Below are 5,698 nucleotides of genomic sequence, written 5' to 3' on the forward strand. Positions count from 1 at the left end.
GCCTCTGTGCCATCATAGTGACCCTGCCGGAGACGCTGTGCCTCTGTGCCATCATAGTGACCCTGCCTGAGACGCTCTGCCTCTGTGCCATCATAGTGACCCTGCCTGAGACGCTGTGCCTCTGTGACATCATAGTGACCCTGCCTGAGGTGCTGTGCCTCTGTGCCATCATAGTGACCCTGCCTGAGACGCTGTGCCTCTGTGCCATCATAGTGACTCTGCGTGAGATGCTGTGCCTCTGTGACATCATAGTGACCTTGCCTGAGACGCTGTGCCTCTGTGTCATCATAGTGACCCTGCCTGAGACACTGTGCCTCTGTGCAATCATAGTGACCCTGACTAGAGCCGCTGTGCCTCTGTGCCATCATAGTGACCCTGCCTGAGACGCTGTGCCTCTGTGCCATCATAGTGACCCTGCCTGAGACGCTGTGCCTCTGTGCCATCATAGTGACCCTGCCTGGAGACGCTATGCCTCTGTGCCATCATAGTGACCCTGCCTTAGACGCTGTGCCTCTGTGCCATCATAGTGACCCTGCCGGAGACGCTGTGCCTCTGTGCCATCATAGTGACCCTGCCTGAGTTGCTGTGCCTCTGTGCCATCATATTGACCCTGCCTGAGACGCTGTCAATCTGTGCCATCATAGTGACCCTGCCTGAGACGCTGTGCCTCTGTGCCGTCATAGTGACCCTGCCTGAGACGCTCTGCCATCATAGTGACCCTGCCTGGAGACACTGTGCCTCTGTGCCATCATAGTGACCCTGCCTGAGACGCTGTGCCTCTGTGCTATCATAGTGACCCTGCCTGAGACGCTGTGCCATCATAGTGACCCTGCCTGGAGACGCTGTGCCTCTGTGCCATCATAGTGACCCTGACTGAGACGCTGTGCCTCTGTGCCATCATAGTGACCCTGCCTGAGACGCTGTGCCTCTGTGCCATCATAGTGACCCTGCCTGGAGACGCTGTGCCTCTGTGCCATCATAGTGACCCTGCGTGAGACGCTGTTCCTCTGTGACATCATAGTGACCTTGCCTGAGACGCTGTGCCTCTGTGCCACCATAGTGACCCTGCCGGAGACGCTGTGCCTCTGTGTCATCATAGTGACCCTGCCTGAGACGCTGTGCCTCTGTGCCATCATAGTGACCCTGCCGGAGACCCTGTGCCTCTGTGCCATCATAGTGACCCTGCCTGAGTTGCTGTGCCTCTGTGCCATCATATTGACCCTGCCTGAGACGCTGTGCCTCTGTGCCATCATAGTGACCCTGCCTGGAGACGCTGTGCCTCTGTGCCATCATAGTGACCCTGCCAGGAGACGCTGTCCCTCTGTGCTATCATAGTGACCCTGCCTGAGACGCTCTGCCATCATAGTGACCCTGCTTGGAGACGCTGTGCCTCTGTGCCATCATAGTGACCCTGCCAGGAGACGCTGTCCCTCTGTGCTATCATAGTGACCCTGCCTGAGACGCTCTGCCATCATAGTGACCCTGCCTGGAGACACTGTGCCTCTGTGCCATCATAGTGACCCTGCCTGGATACGCTGTGCCTCTGTGCCATCATAGTGACCCTGCCGGAGACGCTGTGCCTCTGTGCCATCATACTGACCCTGCCTGAGACGCTGTCAATCTGTGCCATCATAGTGACCCTGCCTGAGACGCTGTGCCTCTGTGCCATCATAGTGACCCTGCCTAGAGACGCTGTGCCTCTGTGCCATCATAGTGAGCCTGCCTGAGACGCTGTGCCTCTGTGCCATCATAGTGACCCTGCCTAGAGACGCTGTGCCTCTGTGCCATCATAATGACCCTGCCTGAGACGCTGTGCCTCTGTGCCATCATAGTGACCCTGCCGGCGCCGCTCTGCCATCATAGTGACCCTGCCAGGAGACGCTGTGCCTCTGTGCCATCATAGTGACCCTGCCGGAGACGCTGTGCCTCTGTGCCATCATAGTGACCCTGCCTGAGACGCTGTACCTCTGTGCCATCATAGTGACCCTGCCTGAGACGCTGTGCCTCTGTGCCACCATAGTGACCATGCCTGAGAAGCTGTGCCTCTGTGCCATCATAGTGACCCTGCCTGAGGTGCTGTGCCTCTGTGCCATCATAGTGACCCTGCCGGAGACGCTGTGCCTCTGTGCCATCATAGTGACCCTGCCTGGAGACGCTGTGCCTCTGTGCCATCATAGTGACCCTGCGTGGAGACGCTGTGCCTCTGTGCCATCATAGTGACCCTGCCTGGAGACACTGTGCCTCTGTGCCATCATAGTGACCCTGCCTGAGACGCTGTGCCTCTGTGCTATCATAGTGACCCTGCCTGAGACGCTGTGCCATCATAGTGACCCTGCCTGGAGACGCTGTGCCTCTGTGCCATCATAGTGACCCTGCCTGAGACGCTGTGCCTCTGTGCCATCATAGTGACCCTGCCTGGAGACGCTGTGCCTCTGTGCCATCATAGTGACCCTGCGTGAGACGCTGTTCCTCTGTGACATCATAGTGACCTTGCCTGAGACGCTGTGCCTCTGTGTCATCATAGTGACCCTGCCTGAGACGCTGTGCCTCTGTGCCATCATAGTGACCCTGCCGGAGACGCTGTGCCTCTGTGCCATCATAGTGGCCCTGCCTACAGATGCTGTGCCATCATAGTGACCCTGCCTGGAGACGCTGTGCCTCTGTGCCATCATAGTGACCCTGCCTGAGACGCTGTGCCTCTGTGCCATCATAGTGACCCTGCCGGAGACGCTGTACCTCTGTGCCATCATAGTGACCCTGCCGGAGACGCTGTGCCTCTGTGCCATCATACTGACCCTGCCTGAGACGCTGTCAATCTGTGCCATCATAGTGACCCTGCCTGAGACGCTGTGCCTCTGTGCCATCATAGTGATGCTGCCTAGAGACGCTGTGCCTCTGTGCCATCATAGTGAGCCTGCCTGAGACGCTGTGCCTCTGTGCCATCATAGTGACCCTGCCTAGAGACGCTGTGCCTCTGTGCCATCATAATGACCCTGCCTGAGACGCTGTGCCTCTGTGCCATCATAGTGACCCTGCCGGCGACGCTCTGCCATCACAGTGACCCTGCCTGGATACGCTGTGCCTCTGTGCCATCATAGTGACCCTGCCTGGAGACGCTGTGCCTCTGTGCCATCATACTGACCCTGCCTGGAGACGCTGTGCCTCTGTGCCATCATAGTGACTCTGCCGGCGACGCTCTGCCATCATAGTGACCCTGCCAGGAGACGCTGTGCCTCTGTGCCATCATAGTGACCCTGCCTGAGACGCTGTGCCTCTGTGCCATCATAGTGACCCTGCCTGAGACGCTGTGCCTCTGTGCCACCATAGTGACCATGCCTGAGAAGCTGTGCCTCTGTGCCATCATAGTGACCCTGCCTGAGGTGCTGTGCCTCTGTGCCATCATAGTGACCCTGCCAGAGACGCTGTGCCTCTGTGCCATCATAGTGACCCTGCCTGAGTTGCTGTGCCTCTGTGCCATCATAGTGACCCTGCGTGGAGACGCTGTGCCTCTGTGCCATCATAGTGACCCTGCCTGCAGACGCTGTGCCGCTGTGCCATCATAGTGACCCTGCCGGAGACGCTGTGCCTCTGTGCCATCATACTGACCCTGCCTGAGACGCTGTCAATCTGTGCCATCATAGTGACCCTGCCTGAGACGCTGTGCCTCTGTGCCGTCATAGTGACCCTGCCTGAGACGCTCTGCCATCATAGTGACCCTGCCTGGAGACACTGTGCCTCTGTGCCATCATAGTGACCCTGCCTGAGACGCTGTGCCTCTGTGCTATCATAGTGACCCTGCCTGAGACGCTGTGCCATCATAGTGACCCTGCCTGGAGACGCTGTGCCTCTGTGCCATCATAGTGACCCTGCCTGAGACGCTGTGCCTCTGTGCCATCATAGTGACCCTGCCTGAGACGCTGTGCCTCTGTGCCATCATAGTGACCCTGCCTGGAGACGCTGTGCCTCTGTGCCATCATAGTGACCCTGCGTGAGACGCTGTTCCTCTGTGACATCATAGTGACCTTGCCTGAGACGCTGTGCCTCTGTGTCATCATAGTGACCCTGCCTGAGACGCTGTGCCTCTGTGCCATCATAGTGACCCTGCCGGAGACGCTGTGCCTCTGTGCCATCATAGTGGCCCTGCCTACAGATGCTGTGCCATCATAGTGACCCTGCCTGGAGACGCTGTGCCTCTGTGCCATCATAGTGACCCTGCCTGAGACGCTGTGCCTCTGTGCCATCATAGTGACCCTGCCGGAGACGCTGTACCTCTGTGCCATCATAGTGACCCTGCCTGAGATGCTGTGCCTCTGTGCCACCATAGTGACCCTGCCTGAGAGGCTGTGCCTCTGTGCCATCATAGTGACCCTGCCTGAGACACCGTGCCTCTGTGCCATCATAGTGACCCTGCCGGAGACGCTGTGCCTCTGTGCCATCATAGTGACCCTGCCTGAGACGCTGTGCCTCTGTGCCACCATAGTGACCATGCCTGAGAAGCTGTGCCTCTGTGCTATCATAGTGACCCTGCCTGAGATGCTGTGCCATCATAGTGACCCTGCCTGGAGACGCTGTGCCTCTGTGCCATCATAGTGACCCTGCCTGAGACGCTGTGCCTCTGTGCCATCGTAGTGACCCTGCCTGAGACGCTGTGCCTCTGTGCCATCATAGTGACCCTGCCTAAGACGTTGTGCCTCTGTGCCATCATAGTGACCCTGCCGGAGACGCTCTGCCATCATAGTGACCCTGCCAGGAGACGCTGTGCCTCTGTGCCATCATAGTGACCCTGCCTGAGGTGCTGTGCCTCTGTGCCATCATAGTGACCCTGCCTGAGACGCTGTGCCTCTGTGCCATCATAGTGACCCTGCCTGGAGACGCTGTGCCTCTGTGCCATCATGGTGACCCTGCCTGAGACGCTGTGCCTCTGTGCCATCATAGTGACCCTGCCTGGAGACGCTGTGCCTCTGTGCCATCATAGTGACCCTGCGTGAGACGCTGTGCCTCTGTGCCATCATAGTGACCCTGCCTGAGTTGCTGTGCCTCTGTGCCATCATATTGACCCTGCCTGAGACGCTGTGCCTCTGTGCCATCATAGTGACCCTGCCTGGAGACGCTGTGCCTCTGTGCCATCATAGTGACCCTGCCTGGATACGCTGTGCCGCTGTGCCATCATAGTGACCCTGCCGGAGACGCTGTGCCTCTGTGCCATCATACTGACCCTGCCTGAGACGCTGTCAATCTGTGCCATCATAGTGACCCTGCCTGAGACGCTGTGCCTCTGTGCCATCATAGTGACCCTGCCTGAGACGCTGTGCCTCTGTGCCATCATAGTGACCCTGCCTGAGACACTGTGCCTCTGTGCCATCATAGTGACCCTGCCTGAGACGCTGTGCCTCTGTGCCATCATAGTGACCCTGCCTGAGACGCTGTGCCTCTGTGCCACCATAGTGACCATGCCTGAGAAGCTGTGCCTCTGTGCCATCATAGTGACCCTGCCGGAGACGCAGCGCCATCATAGTGACCCTGCCTGGAGACGCTGTGCCTCTGTGTCATCATAGTGACCCTGCCTGAGACGCTGTGCCTCTGTGCCATCATAGTGACCCTGCCTAAGACGCTGTGCCTCTGTGGCATCATAGTGACCCTACCGGAGACGCTCTGCCATCATAGTGACCCTGCCAGGAGACGCTGTGCCTCTGTGCCA

The sequence above is a fragment of the Streptopelia decaocto genome (assembly GCF_964273445.1).
Source record: "Streptopelia decaocto genome assembly, contig: HAP1_SCAFFOLD_86, whole genome shotgun sequence".
Taxonomy (NCBI): domain Eukaryota; kingdom Metazoa; phylum Chordata; class Aves; order Columbiformes; family Columbidae; genus Streptopelia; species Streptopelia decaocto.